We start from the raw sequence: 17,000 nt of genomic DNA on the forward strand, positions 1-17,000 counted from the left end.
AGATTCTGTATGGGCCAGAAACCCAGCAACCCTCCCTGACGCTATTGAGTTGGCCGCTGTGCTCAGCGACAACCATGTCAGAGCAGGAACCTTGTTCCTGCGGGGAGCTGAGAAGACCAAACCCACCAAAACTGCCCCTGAACCAACAGAAACCAAACCAGAACCCTCAAACCATAACCAGAAACGTAAGCGCAGACAAGCTTACGCGCTTACCAACCCACCCATAGTCCAGCAACCTGCCTACCAACCTCTAGTATACGCCCCTCAACCACTGTCCGCCTACCCAACACCTCCTGTAGTCCACAACTATGCCTTAACCAATACAGCACTCCCTGCCCCGCCAACTAAGAAACCTTACACAGGAAACCACCCCTTTTGCCCAACCTGTAGACTCCACCACCCACCTCAAGTCCCATGTCGACAATGTAACCGATGTGGCCGCGCTGGCCACCTTGCAGAAAACTGTAGAGTCCTTCCCGCCAATCCAATTGCGCCAACACCACCAGTCTACCCGCAGAACCCACAACCAACCTACCAAAACCCACGACCCAGATCGTGCTTTAACTGCGGTGATCCCAGTCATTTCCGGAACGCGTGCCCGAGGCTACAAGTGCAAATCACACAAGCGAATCCGGTGAACCAGATTTCAAACCAAGTGACGCGTGGACGAGCTTTTAATATAACCGCGCACCAAGCGCAAGCGAATAATGACGTAGTTAATGGTACATTTTTACTTAACGGAAATTATGCTTCTATACTTTTTGATACTGGCGCCGATCGAAGTTTTATCTCTCGCGCCTTTGAGCAGAAGCTTGCGCGACCGCGCGATAACTTAAAAGAAGATTTTTCAGTTGAATTGGCTAATGGTGAAACTATTTTAATAAACTCTGTGATCAAGGATTGTACGCTTAACCTTAATGAAAACGATTTTCTAATTGATCTCATCCCCATGCCTCTTGGAAGTTTTGATATTATCATTAGTATGGACTGGCTTTCGAAGAATCGCGCCGAAGTTATTTGCGCCAAGAAGATGATTCGCATACCTCGAGAAAATGGTGATCTTCATATCTACGGCGAGAAACCCTCCCGCGGTCTTAAGCTTATGTCTTGCGCCGAAGCCCAAAGGCTTATGCGGAAGAAGTGTGTTGCATTCTTAGCCCATGTGGTCAAACCTGCTGAAGAGAAGAAGCTTCGCGATATCCCTGTTGTGCGTGATTTCCCTGAAGTTTTTCCTGATGATCTTCCTGGTATCCCTCCCGCTCGTGAAGTCGAGTTTCGTGTTGATCTTGTCCCTGGTGCTTCCCCCGTAGCTAAATCTCCTTATCGTCTTGCACCCGCTGAGATGCAAGAATTGGCCAGCCAACTTCAAGAGTTGACTGCTAAAGGATTCATCCGCCCTAGCTCTTCGCCCTGGGGTGCTCCGGTGTTGTTCGTTAAAAGAAAGATGGATCGTTTCGCATGTGTATTGATTACCGCGAGTTGAACAAACTCACCATTAAGAACCGGTATCCCTTGCCGCGTATTGACGACCTCTTTGATCAGCTCCAAGGTGCCTCTTGTTTCTCCAAGATTGATCTCCGCTCTGGCTATCACCAGTTGCGCATCCGCGATGAAGATGTTCCGAAGACTGCTTTTCGAACTCGTTATGGCCATTTTGAATTCTTGGTCATGTCCTTCGGTTTAACCAACACACCCGCCATTTCATGGATCTAATGAATCGGGTGTGTAGACCTTTCTTGGACCGTTTTGTGATCGTGTTTATCGATGATGTTCTGGTGTATTCTAAGACCAAGGCCGAGCATGAGCAACATCTTCGGTTGGTGTTGCAGAAGCTTAGAGCTGAGCAACTCTATGCTAAGCTTTCCAAGTGTGAATTTTGGTCTGATGAAGTACAGTTTCTTGGTCATGTTGTAAACAAGATGGGTATTCATGTCGACCCATCCAAGATTGAAGCAATCAAGAACTGGTTGACGCCATCTTCTCCTACCGAGATCCGTTCCTTTTTAGGCTTAGCTGGTTATTACCGGCGCTTCATTTCGAACTTCTCGAAGATCGCTTTGCCTTTAACAGCTCTAACGCACAAAGGTAAACCGTATATTTGGGGCTCGAAGCAAGAAGAAGCCTTTCTGACGCTCAAGCGTCTGTTGTGTGAAGCTCCTGTTCTTGCGCTACCTGAGGGTAATGATGATTTTGTCGTGTATTGCGATGCATCCAACCAAGGTCTCGGTTGTGTTCTTATGCAACGAGGCAAGGTTATCGCTTACGCATCAAGGCAACTCAAGATTCATGAAAAGAATTATACAACTCACGACCTCGAACTTGGTGCAGTTGTATTTGCCTTGAAGATCTGGAGACACTACCTTTATGGTACTAAGTGTATCCTCTACACTGACCATAAAAGCCTTCAGCATATCTTTGATCAAAAGGAACTCAACATGAGGCAACGCCGATGGAACGAACTCATCAGCGATTATGATTGTGAGATCCGGTATCATCCTGGTAAGGCTAATGTGGTAGCCGATGCGCTCAGCCGAAAACCCAGCCAGCTTAACTGTATCTTGCCGCGCACGCAGCTTCACTTCGCGCCGATCCTAAGCAACCTTGAATCGCGCATTCGTGACGCGCAGCGCGCATCCATCAGTAATGGTAACCTTCGCGCCGAGTTAGCGTGTGGCGCGGAAGCGCACTTTGTCCCTAATCTGAGTGGAATTCTTTGTTATCTCAATCGCATCTGGATTCCCTTTGATGAGAATCTTCGCGCTGATATCCTGAGTGAAGCGCATAAATCTCGGTATTCTATTCATCCCGGCGCTGATAAGATGTACAAGGATTTGCGCATTACTTATTGGTGGCCCGGTATGAAGAAGGATATTGCTGTGTTCGTAGCTAAATGCCTGACTTGTTCTAAAGTAAAAGCTGAACACCAACGCCCATCTGGTTTGCTCGAACAACCAGAAATTCCTACATGGAAATGGGAATGTATAGCGATGGACTTTATTACCATGTTACCTTTGACAGCAAGCAAACATGATAGCATTTGGGTAATAGTGGATCGTTTGACTAAGTCTGCTCACTTTCTGCCCATTCGTGAAAACTACCGTGTTGAGCAACTCGCGCAGCTTTATGTCAAGGAAATTGTCTGCCGCCATGGCACTCCTTTGAGCATCATATCCGATCGCGATGGCCGTTTTATATCCCGCTTTTGGAAATCTCTCCAATCTGCGTTAGGAACTCGCTTGGACATGAGTACTGCATATCATCCTCAGACTGACGGACAGTCTGAGCGAACTATTCAAACTCTTGAGGATATGCTTCGATCTTGTGTTCTTGATTTTGGAGGTAATTGGGATTCGCACCTGCCTTTGATCGAGTTCTCTTATAATAACAGCTATCATTCCAGTATTGGTATGGCCCCATTTGAAGCACTTTACGGTCGTAAGTGCCGCTCCCCGATTTGTTGGAGCGAAGTGGGAGAAACTCAAATCACAGGACCCGAACTTGTTCAAGAGACAACCGATAAAATCGCCAAGATCCGTGATCATCTGCTGACTGCCAGAAGCCGACAGAAGAGTTACGCAGATCGCAGGCGAAAGCCTCTCGAATTTCAAGTTGGTGATCTTGTTCTCCTCAAAGTGTCGCCTTGGAAAGGTGTTGTCCGCTTTGGGAAGAAGGGTAAGCTTGCTCCTCGTTATGTTGGTCCATTCAAGATTCTCGCGCGTGTAGGAAAAGTTGCCTACAGACTTGACCTACCGCCCGCGCTCAGTAATGTGCATCCAACGTTCCATGTATCCAATCTCAAGAAATGTTTAGCTGACGAGAACCTTCACATACCACTTGATGAAGTTCAAGTTGATGAATCCATGCATTTCGTTGAGAAGCCTGTTGAGATTTTGGATCGCGAGGTAAAGCAAACCAAGCGCAGTCGTATCCCTATTGTTAAAGTTCGATGGGAGTCCAAGCGCGGAGCCGAGTTTACATGGGAAAGGGAAGATCAAATGAAGATCAAGTACCCGCACCTGTTCTCTGCGCAACCTACTTCGAGATAAATTTCGGGACGAAATTTCTTAAAGTAGGGGAGACTGTGACATCTGCCCCGATCCGACCCGACCCAGGTACCCGTTTCTCTGGCCCGATCTCTTTCTTTTATGATTTAATATTTATTTTTACTTATATTTTACTTTTAATAATAATATATATTTTCCTTCCCGCCGTCCCGTCCCTCTTCTCTCTTTCCGCCTTCTTTTCCCTCTTGTCGCCGTCCCGCCCTTAAGCCTTGAACCTCTGTCCTTTGTTTCTTCCCGCCTAAGGTTGTCTGCGCAGCTCCACGCGCCAGACTCTTTACAAGGAAGCCTGCGTGAAGACCACCTGTTACTGCGATACGCGAGACGAACTGTCCCCGCAGCGCGCTAAGGATTTTAGTTCTTCCCGCGGCGCGCTATGGATACTGTTCTTCCCGCGACGCGCTAAGGAATATAGTTCTTCTCGCGACGCGCTTAGAATTGAAGTTCTTCCCGCGGCGCGCTTAGAAATATAATTCTTCCCGCGACGCGTTAAGGTTGGTTCTGCCTGCCTTCGCGCTCGCGCACTTTTGCCTTCGCGCTCGATGCCTTCTCGCGTTTAACCCTTGAATCTTTTCTCCTGTTTAATCTAGCCGTTTGTTTTTGTGATGTCTTATCTTCTGTGCTGTTGACCTAACCTGTCTGATGTCTGAAAAGTTACTTTCGGCGCAGCATGCGCACCAACCCCATTGGTTGACAGAAAAAGTGACTGACATTATCTTTTGAGATCTGCTTTTTCCATGCTTGACCAGTACCTTTATCTGACCCTCCCATGCCTGTTTACTGTTACCTGTCAGCTTTTCCTTTGCCCCCTGCAGCTGCCATATCTTTTGATATCTTTTGCTTTTGGAATCTTTTACTTTTTGGAGATCTTTTCCCCTTTTCTAGGGATTGTGTTCCCTAGGGTTTCCCTATAAATAATAATATTATTTTTCCTAACACAACACACACAAACACTTAATTTAAATCTTCTCCTTGCTCTCGTCCTTGTCCTCTGCCGTCTCCTCTCTTTGCCTCCGTCTTCCTCCCTGTTCTACCCTGCTTTTCCGGTAATATATATTATATAATAATTTACTTATTAATTATGCTAACTTCTAATCAAGACATTAAAACAAATCGTTAAAACAATAATCTTTAATTATAGGTTAACTTTGCTTGTTTGGTTCTTGCTTTACCTATCTTCACACCGATTATCAAGTGAGTAATCTCGTACCTAATCCCTTTTATTTTTAATGTTTTGGGATGTTCATGTGTTCATACAAACTTAGAGTCTTAAACTGTTTATGAACTTTAGTCGCGCAGTATCCCATGTGTTGAGGACGTAGACTTGGCTGTTTATTTGTATGTGTGGATCATTAACCGTCTTGTCGGTCTATTCCGCAGTTCTCATGGTACCATTAGATGAACACGGGAGAACTATCGTTTATGATTTTCTCTTTTGTTTACACATGCACAGTTTGTCTTGTTTGTGAGCTCAATTGTGAGCACTGGCAGTCTATGAATCTTAGAGTTGGTCCCGATCAGATTACACCCCTGTTGAAAACCAAACATACACATGTTGCGCGCAGATTTATTGTTATCTATGTATTAGCTACTAAACTTGATTTCTCACCAACACGCAAGTGTTTGACGTTTTATTTTAACACATGTTCAGGTTTGCAGTAGCTGTTTTGGAGCTCGAGATAACCTAGGAAGTTTTCTTTATTTTGGACCTAGATTAAAATGTATCAAGACAAGTTATTGCTGTTCGAATATTATGATTTATAATATATTGATTTATGATGATTATGTTATCTTATGTATACCTTGTGCGTGCGCGAATGAATGTATTTATTAAATATTGACACCCAATAGTGTCACGAGTAATGAAACAATATGTGGCGCCCCGATGTATAATCCGCCTTTGGTCGGGGTGTTACAACCCTCCTCTTCAGCACTAACATAAAAGACTGGCTCTCTCTCAAATCTCACTCTCACCATCATCAACGACTCGAGGGGAAACCTATACCCGATGGCGTCCTCTCTAATATCCTCTCTCTTCGGATCCTCCAAACGTGATAAGTGATCCGCAGCAACATTCTCTGCTCCCTTTATCCCTGATCTGAATATCGAACTCGGAGAGCAAGAGAATCCATCGTATTAGACGAGGTTTGCCATCTTTCTTGGTGAACAGGTATCGCAATGCCATATGGTCAGTATAAACGATGGTTTTAGATAGCACGAGATAAGAACGGAATTTTTCGAACGCGAAGACCACTGCTAGAAGCTCCTTCTCAATAGTCGTGTAATTCTCCTGAGCATCATTGAGTGTCTTACTCGCGTAATAGATTGGATGGAAGTGCTTGTCCTTCAGCTACCCTAGAACAACCTCGACTGCAAAATCACTAGTGTTGCACATGTGCTCTAAGGGTAAGCTCCAGTCGGGTGATACTAAGATAGGGGCATTAACCAACTACCCCTTGAGAAACTCAAACGCCTTCAGACAATCAGCATCAAAGTCAAATGTGATGTCCTTCTCTAGAAGGCGAGTCATGGGCCGGGTGATCTTGGAATAATCTCTAATGAACCTACAATAAAAACCCGCATTCCTGAGAAAACTACGAACGGATTTCACACTATTCGGTGGAGGAAGTCTACTAATAGTGTCGATTTTAGCTCTGTCTACCTCAATATCGTCTCGCGAAATCTTGTGCCGAAGCACAATGCCTTCAGTCACTATGAAGTATCCCTTCTCCCAGTTGAGTATCAACTTTGTCTCTATGCACCGCTTCATCATCCTCTCAAGATTAGAAAGAGATTGATCAAAAGAGTCCCCGTATACCGAAAAATCATCCATGAAGACCTCCATGGAACTCTCGATCATGTCCTGGAATATCGCTACCATGCAACGATGTAAACTAGTCGGAGGATTACATAACCCGAAAGGCATATGTTTATACGCGAAGGTACCATATGGGCATGTAAATGTGGTCTTTTCCTGATCCTCATGCACGAAAGGGATCTGGAAATAACCTAAAAATCCATCAAGAAAACAGTAAAACTGTCGTCCCGATAGGTGCTCCAACATCTGATCAATGAACGAAAGAGAAAAATGGTCGTTCCTAGTAGCGTCGTTAAGCCTATTATAGTCAATGCAAACCCGCCAACATGTGACTGTCCTAGTCGGAATAAGCTCGTTACGTTCGTTAGTGACAACTGTCATCCCTCCCTTCTTAGGGACGACCTGAACAGGACTCACACATGAAGAATCAAAGATGGGATAGATCTGGCCAGCGTCGAGGAGTTTGAATAACCTCCTTCTTGACCACCTCCGACATGTTAGGGTTGAGCCTCCTTTGAGATTGGATTGCAGGCTTGTATTCATCCTCCATGAGTATCCTGTGCGTGCAGAAGTTCAGGCTGATGCCCTGAATGTCCATGAGTTTTGACGCAATAGCCTGTTTGTGTGCCTTGAGCACATCAACCAACCTCGACTTCTCATCATCCGTCAACTTAAAAGAAATGATGACGGGCAAAACGGCCTCACTGTCCAAGAAAGCATACTCCAAATGTGGAGGTAGCTCTTTAATCTCAAGGGACGACGGCGCCTTAATCGATGGTCTCTCCTTCGTTCCCTCGGTGCTATTGGCAACCGTGAACACCTCGGGGTATTCAGGATGTGAGCTAGAAAAAATGCCCAGGTCATGCTCCAGGGGAACATCAACCCCATCCTCCTGATTAAGCAAATCTGCTCCAGATATGTAGTCAAGACAGCGCTTGAACTGAGATATGAACATGTCAAGAAAATAAACGGAATCGTCGTGACTACTGAAGTTCCTCATCGATTTGACGACATCGAAGGTGACATTCTCCTCCCCTAAACGAAGTGTAATTTTGCCGTCAAAGACGTCAATAAGCGCTTTAGTAGTACGCAGGATGGGTCGTCCCAAAATGAGCGGGACCTGATTGTCAGCCTCCATGTCAAGAATAACAAAATCCACAAGGAAAACGAATTTATCGACTTTTTAACGAGTACGTTTTCCTCAATTCCCCGCGGATATTTGACCGAACGGCCGGCCAAGGATAAACCCATGCGCATTGGGACCAGCTCACCTAGGTCTGCTTTTTATAGAGAGAATATGGCATAAGATTTATGCTAGCACCTAAATCGGCCAACGCGTAGCTCTCAGTCGAGCTGCCAAACAAACACGGGATCGTGAAGTGTCCCGGGTCTGCTAATTTCTCCAGCAGCTTGTTCTGGACTACTGCAGAGCATCCTTCATTTAGACATACCGTCGAAAGCCCCTCCAACTTCTTCTTATTCGAAAGAAGATCTTTTAAGAATTTAGCATATTTCGGCATATGCTTGAGTGCTTCAACAAGCGGAAGATTGATTTTTAATTGTTTAAACATGTCCAAGGAATGTCCATATTCCTCCACATACTTCTGCCGCAGAAGACGAGCAGGATACGGAACTCGAGTAAGATCGACTTCGGGACTATTCTTCTCTTCAATCTTCTTCTCAACAACCTTCTTCGAGGGAGACTCACCGTTTGATGCGGTACTTCCTGGGGCTCTCCTCTCGTGCATCCTCTCAAGAGCCTCCATCTCTATCTCCTCGTCCACTGGCTATTCATCATTTGCCGGCAGCTGCTCTCTATCGCCTCCTCTGCCACTGCGGGTGGTCACCGCCTTCAACTGTGCCTTCAGGTTAAGCTCGGTGCTTCCCTGAAACGCGCCGACCTGCTTATTAGGTAGCATATGCTTCATCATATCATCCACCTTCCAAGACATCTCCAAAAATGACAAATGTTGGTTCTTCAATATGGTGTCGTGCTCAGCCAGTCTCTATTATGCGTTATTATCTTTGTCAATAAGGTGGGAAAGCATGGTAGATTGCTTAGTTAGAAACTCCTTAAGATCCGGATCCATACCGCTGCTCTTACCCGCACTCAAACTCCCTACCACGTCTGTATCTCTAGCCTGACTCTGCTCCTGCCTCGGCTGAAAGCCCTGAGCATTACCTTCCGACCTCCAACCATAGTTGGAGCTATTCCTTCATTCAGGGTTCTTGTAGGCATTCGGTCCTCTATTATGATTTCCCAAGTAGTCCACCTGCTCCTGCTGATCGACCGGACAATCAACTATGTCGTGCCCTCCTCGGAAAATCTCGCACCTCTGAACGATCTTCTTCAAGTCTTTAATTTCTCTCTGCATTGCCTCTAAGGCAGCCATGATGCTAGTATCATTCGAAACTTGATAGACGCCTCGAGCGGAAGAAGTGGTGGTTTTAGAAGTACCTCGGGCGGACGGTCCCTGCTACTCGGCTGGGGCGAAACTCTCAAACATCGACTTACACACATCTATATCCAGCTTCTCTAACATGTTTCCTCCGGCCGACGTAATGAATCAATGCTGCATCTCAAAGGTTAGCCCGTTATAGAATTTCTCGACTACGACCCATTCGGACAAACCATGCCGGGGGGGGGCATCTACTAAGCAGATTATGGAACCTTTCCCAAGCCAAAGGGTATGACTCGTCAGGGTCCATGCGGAAAGAATAGATCTGATCACGAAGTCGTGAGGCTTTAGATGGCGGAAAATACTTCTTTAGGAATTTATCTTAAAGTTCGTCCCAGGTAGTGATGCGCCCAGGGGGAAGGTTTTCCAACCATGACGAAGCTAGACCCTCAAGAAAAATGGAAAAATATGAAGGTAAATAGAAGCACGAGTGGTGTTGGCGATATGAAAAGTGTCGCAGATACGAGTGAAATTGTTTAGATGGCCCGGCGCGTCCTCATCTTCAAGTCCGTGAAATGGGGAGGAATTAGTAATAGAATTCATGACATTGGTCGGAATTTACCAATTATTAGCATCGGGCATCTCTGGACGTGTGATAGCAGACCGTCTTCCCGTAACTCTCTCATTCGCTCTCGAGTAAACCGTATGCTTAGGGGGAATAGCGTCAGCCATATCTAAAGTGGAATCAGGAACATGTACCTTGCTTTCGCGTAGAGCACGTGTAATCTCCCGAAGCTCCCTGGGGCGCTCACGAAATCTCTCTCGGGTTCGTCAGAAACAATGAACTCTGGTGGTACTAGCGAACGAGTACTTCGCATACACTGAAAAACAGATAAAATAGTGAGGACCCAAACTTATCCCTAAAGCACACAAGACACAGATAGCGATTAAGAGCAATTAAATAATAAAATAAAATAAACCTAATTAATTAAACTAAAACTAAAAACAAAGAAAAGCAAATAGAATCTAATTCGCCAATTACCAAGTGTCCCCGGCAACGGCACCAAAAACTTGATGCGCTAAAAGTGGTATATAAAACTATTGTAATTAATCAACCTAGCACAACGAGTAATAAAAACCTAGAATACCCTAAACCAAACCACTAGCAACAGGCAAGCGAACCTATTGGGTGTAGTATAGCTATAGGAAGTCCGGGAATATCGAACCCTAGAGACACTTATTTAAATTAACGAAACAAGATTCTAAAAGCTAAATAAACTAATAACTAAGAAAAAGATTCTTATTTTTATTTTTATTTATTTTATTTAAAACTAATAATTAATTAAACTAATTTTAAACTATTAAATTAAATTTAAAATTCTTAAGATTTAGACGAAAACAATAATGAGAAAAGGCGTTACCTAGGCTTGAAATCCTATTTGTGAATCTTGGATGCTTATCGGCTATGGAAACTGTGATGGAACCGGGATCTAAAGATACGACGCCCTAGACATCCTAGTGGATCCCTGATCATTCTCTGGGTGTGACATAAAAGAATTGCCTAAGGGACGTATGACGCAAATCGGTTGGTTGGATTACCTCTCAGTCTATCCAACAATGTTAAAGTACTCTAATGACTAGATCACCTCTCAGTATCACTAATCACAATACATCCGGGAGTGTAAGGGACGTAATGAGTAACCTAAGATGCTCAAAAAGACTTAGGATAGCAAAAATCAAAAGAAAATAAGGGGAAATCCACTCTCGTGTAATCTATACCCAAACCACCTAATGAATAAGACAACCCCAACTATCTATTACCTCTCAGTGTCAAGATAGGTAGAACACTTAAAATCTCTAAACCCTCAAACAATAGTTCCTCTGGATTATGTCGACTATAAACCATAAACTAGTTACGAACACACAGTAGATAACCTAATATGCGTCTACACAATGAAAGACATTCACAAAGACACATATTGAACTATTGAATAAAAGTAAATTAAAAATAAGTACGCATATTCACTTTTCAAATACCAATAAGTTGGTTACAATAATATTAGTCCAACACAAGTAATCCAATACCGACAAGCAACCCAAGCTCAACAAATATTCATTCAAACCTAGGCAACTGAAAAAAAGTTTTAGCCAACAACCATATTCAAAAACATAATATATATATATATATATATATATATATATAATTGTAATAATGCAGTTCATAATAAAAATAATAAAGTTAAACCAAAGAAACTGTGTTTAAATGAATAGATGTGACAACGGGGCCCTCTCTAAAAAATTACTGACTTACGGCTCCGAGGTGTGGTCCAAATACTCCTTCGAAGATGGCGTCTCCACTATGTTAAAATACCTCCACAAAAAATTTTTTTGACGGCTCATTTTCCCAAGACTCTAATAAATACAAACTGGCGTGTTCTTTACGCGTGTTGCGGGGGAGCCCGTGTTATTAAACAAAGATATATAAATACATCATGACGACTATCACTCTGACGCAAAAAAAAATGTTTATCTAAATATCAAAAGAATTGGTCGGTATCTGTTCGGATCATTATGGTATCGATGTGGAACTGGCATTGGATATAGCTTATGATCATACAAAAAGACACTATATTATAGTATTATGAATACAACACCGTTTTTAACCAAACTTATATACTTTGTTGCGACTACATCTTTGTTTTAACAACATGACATAGATTAAAATAAACATGTCATAACTTTGTATGTTAACCATTAAAAAATGAATCAAAAACTAAAATCTATAAATAATAACAAAAAGGAAAACACATGTTATGAGACAATTTAAAATCATGAATACTTTTGATGGGGTAAATTGCAAAGTAACCAAAGTTTAAGAAACAAAAATATTAGGAATCATGCTAAAATAGCTTAAAACTTTGAAAGGTTAACTTGAAACAGTTTTAAACTGAAAGGATTGAAATTGCCATGGTCTTAGTTTCCTGCACCAATATGTTTGGCTTTATATATAGTATAATTGATTGGCTCCTCTTCTAGGTTTCTATCTCTGCTCCACGAAAGAAAATGATAATATATTGTAGGAATTTTCAAAAATAATCATCCATTTATAACGCATTGTGTCGGTTAATAATTAAATATCGGCCTCAATCACATGAACAAGATTCTCCAAAAAATGAATTAATTTCAATTTTCACAGTAGCCCCTTCATGTTTCCTTTCATATTTATTTGGTACTCAAATTAATTTCCATTAATAGTTTCGTACGACCACTTTAATACGCACACTGAACAACAACATTTAGGGGAATTTGGGGTGCTACAACATAAAGCTTCTATTATGTATCTTTAATGCACCATAACACGACTTATTCATTCGTTGGTCTCAATATAATTCAAGTACTCCATTTTCGCTCTGTCTTATGAAACCATTAAACTTACATATGAACCAAATATTAATAATATTCAATAAAAAGTTGGCTTAAAAGTATTTAAAAGTAGGAAATCTTTATTTAATAATATGTATATTTTAGACCACATCAAATATCCCCACACATAAATCTTTTTCGTCCCTGAAAAAGCTATTTGCAATGGAATCATAATCAGAAATCTGATTTTCAAAACATTTAGGTTACTTTAATTAATAATAGATAAACGCAAAAACCGTGATTGCCAATATTGTTGTCCACTTAAACCCCACCACCAACCTATCAAGCCCCTACCATATCTAACGATTAAGTTCAAGTTATATCAATAAACCTATGGGGTACACCTAAAGAGTTACAGATCTGCTTACCCCTATCTCAAGCATAATCAAGACAATTAAAAACCGGGTTGAAGCAGACTGGTTCAACCTATCATCGTAAGCTAAAAACCCTTTAATGGTAAGAAGAAAATGCACTTAGGTGGAATTTAGATGGACGAAAGGTCAAGTGAGGTCGTACAAGCAACTCCTAAACCTAAAACTATATTAGCGGATTTCGGCCCAGCATTGTTTCACCCGAGCTGAAACCCAGTATATGACGGTCCCAGCATTGTTTCACGATTTAAATGTCAAAAAGTCGAACTCATATAATATGTGCACCAAATGTACAGTATACACCGACCACAAGAGTCTACAGCATATTTTCGACCAGAAAGAACTAAACATGAGCAGAGGAGATGGGTAGAGCTGTTGAACGATTATGACTGTGAGATTCGATACCATCCGGGCAAGGCTAATATAGTAGCAGATGCTTTGAGCAGAAAAGACAGGATCAAACCACTACGGGTCCGAGCACTTGGAATGATTGTCCAAACCAGTCTCACCGAACAAATTCGTATTGCTCAAAATGAAGCTCTGAAAAGAGATCACTTGGAAGATGAAAACTTACATGGGACTGAACAAAATTTTGAAGAAAGAACCGATGAAATTTTATATTACAAAAACCGAGTTTGGATTCCCACTTTCAATAATATGCGTGACTTGATCATGGACGAAGCCCATAAGTCCAAATACTCCATTCACCCTGGAACAGATAAGATGTATAAGGACTTGAAGGAGTATTATTGGTGGCCCGGTATGAAGAATGATATAACCACGTATGTCGGTAAATGTTTAACTTGTGCGAGGGTTAAAGCCGAATATCAAAAGCCTTCGGGAATGTTGCACCAACCGGAAATACCACAATGAAAATGGGAACAAATTACCATGGATTTTGTAACACACCTCCCTAAAACTTTCTGACGAAATGATGCAATATGGGTGATAGTTGACCGACTAACCAAATCCGCACACTTCCTCCCAATCCGAACCACTTACACAACCGAAAAACTTGCTCACATTTACATAAATGAAATCGTATCCCGACACGGCGTACCCGTTTCAATTATTTCTGATCGGGATAGCCATTTCACCTCTCGTTTCTGGCAAGCCGTACAAGAAGCTTTGGGAACCCGAATTGACCTAAGTACCGCCTACCATCCCCAAACCGACTGTCAATCTGAACGAACCATTCAAACCTTAGAAGATAGCTATCACAGTAGCATTCAAGCGGCACCATATGAAGCGTTGTACGGGCGGAAATGTAGATCACCCTTGTGCTGGACTGAGGTGGGAGATACCCAAATTACACGATCTGACTTGATTCAAGAAACCACTGACAAAATCCGTAAAATCACAAACAAATTAAACATCGCCCGAAATCGACAGAAAAGCTATGCTGATGTTCGTAGGAAACCGTTATCCTTTGAAATAGGCGATAAAGTATTCCTCAAGGTATCCCCGTGGAAAGGCGTCATTCGATTCGGTAAAACCGGTAAACTAGCTCCGCGATACATTGGACCGTATGAAGTAATTTCTAAGATCGGTGACCAATAGGGAAAATCTGTTCAATGCAGATTTTGCAGGGAAAATCCGTGACCAATAGGGGAAAACCTCGCATTAAACAGGGACTCAATGACATGGTCCCTGATGTCCCTGCAAAATTTCAAGGCCTAATAATATGCACATCACAACCTTAACCTAAACAGCCCGTAAGCGAGTGTTTCGGCAATACCTTAGCGGTTTTGGTTCGTTTCCGCCTTTCTAATCAACTTTTCAAGATCTTGTGCTCCTATGTAGGCTAGATACAAGTCCTATATCACAAACCAAGCAAGTTTCATCAATAGAACAGCCCTTTAACTTAAGGTTTCGGCTAGTGCACAAAATCGAACTTTTGAACCGTAAAAATGCCATTTCAACCCTTTAATCCGTGTTTATGGCAAAAAAAACTATCAAACCAGGTTCCTTACCGTGTGTATGATCAAAACATGTTTATGGACCATTTTTAGGGTTTTTACATGGTTAGGAATGATATTTAGTAATCAAACTATGTTTACAAGTGATTAAGCGAGCTTTAACGAGTTAAAAGTTAGCCAAAATTGAAGCTTTTTACCTTGTTCTTGCTGGGTTTTGAAAGAACTAGGCTATTCTACAGATTTTTCTACAAGAAAATGTCTTTAAAAATATCTAGAACTTAATTTATAATTAAAGGAAACTTGGGGGGGGGGGGGGTTCCCCTATTGCGGCCGCCCCAAAGGAGGGGTCCATGGGCCCCCCTCATGCTCATTTGTCTCGTTTATCATGCCCTTACGTGAAATCCCAACCCCAAATTTATTTCGGGTTCGGTTTTTGGCGCGAAAAACTTATCGGGTGCGGCAAACAGTGCGAAAACAAGTGTTTTTCGGCTAGTTTTGTGTAAAATTATAACAACATACTATACGTTTGTAAAAATCAAAAATATTTTCACGGATCGCTTAAAACATTTCAATTAAGTGTTTGGTAAGTCTTTTTCGGCTTAACGGATGATACAATGCTTGGTTTGTAACTATCTCTCGCGTTTAAATCTATAGCGGGTAGTTAAACGAGCATGTTTTCGTTTAACTTGTTTGCTATCGAACTAAGGCCATATTACTAATATTTTAGCTTATATTAAATGTATAACACTTATAGATGGCCCCCCGGGATATCTGGGTCATAACCCGACCCGTTCGGTTAATCGTTCATTTGTTACGCAAAAAGCGTTTATTTGCTTAATCGATAAATACGTACTGAGGTATATCCGGTTTTGTCACGAATGTCACATTCTCCCCCCGTTAAGAAATTTCGTCCCCGAAATTCAATCTGCCAATTATACGTTCCTTAGGGACAAACAGGGGTATTTGTTTTCGTTTTCAAATATATTTGTTTCCCCGTTGTGGATTTTACCGAACTTTAATCCTTGAAACTTTTATTGAGCCGTAACTGTTTGATTTTCCCATCCATTATTTATACATGTTATTCACAAATTCAGTTATGCGAAAGTTTTCAAGTGGTATTATCTCTGCCTCATCAATAAGGCACTTGTTTGTTTCTGTATATAAGAAATTTGCTAGTAGAATTAAAATTGGGAATGAACTCAATTCTAGAGATAGTTTATTCAATATGTTACGGGTTTAATTCTCGAGGTAACTTCGTATAGTTCTATGTATTTCGCTGTCAACTTATTAGTTTCCTCAAGTCGAATAGCACTTTTCAAAGGTCAACAATTCAGTACGTACCTCGGTATAGTTCTTTTATTAGTCTTATGCGAATTTTCAGTTTGTTTGAATTCTACAAGGTTTATCTATGATTTCTAAAATCGAATTGGATTTTACATTTGAGCGTTGCTAACTTATAGCCTATTAAGGTAACGATTTATATTCTTGCTCGTGTTGTACCAGTTACAGTGTCGCTCGTATAATATTATGGTAACTATTAGTTTACGAGAGTTAGACCAGTGAGAATGCTGGTCTTAATTTCTTCCAAGATTCAATATACAGTTGCAATGTAATTCTCCCAATGTCTGTATAGTTTGCCCAGATCGATCGTTTAATTGGGAATGACAGGTCAGCATTTTTAAACCGATTCGGTTTCCTAAGTCGATTTTAAATGTCCAAAAGTCGAACTCATATAATATGTAAATAAAAAATTTTATAATCACAATAAAATAATATCCAAACAATTTTATTCCCTACTATAGCAAATCCAAAGTACATATTCAGAACGTGACATGTTATAACTAATTTTGTGTGTTTATAATTTTATATTCACCTAATATTATGTATATTTAAATGTGAAGTGTCCAACTGAAACAAGAGTCGATATGTCCGAGTAGTTAAGGAGACAGACTTGAAATCTGTTGGGCTTCGCCCGCGCAGGTTCGAACCCTGCTGTCGACGTTTTACTT

The 17,000-nt window shown here is 41.7% G+C and overlaps 1 non-coding gene across 1 annotated transcript; it reads left to right on the forward strand.

The window, feature by feature from the left end:
- Positions 1-16,910: 16,910 nt before the first annotated feature.
- Positions 16,911-16,992, forward strand: TRNAS-UGA (transfer RNA serine (anticodon UGA)). The gene has a single exon. It is a non-coding gene; the product is annotated as a tRNA-Ser (tRNA).
- Positions 16,993-17,000: the final 8 nt, after the last annotated feature.

This window comes from Bidens hawaiensis, unplaced genomic scaffold, assembly GCF_021521415.1.
Source record: "Bidens hawaiensis isolate Kalapana, Puna unplaced genomic scaffold, B.hawaiensis_p1.1 tig00042480_1, whole genome shotgun sequence".
NCBI lineage: Eukaryota > Viridiplantae > Streptophyta > Magnoliopsida > Asterales > Asteraceae > Bidens > Bidens hawaiensis.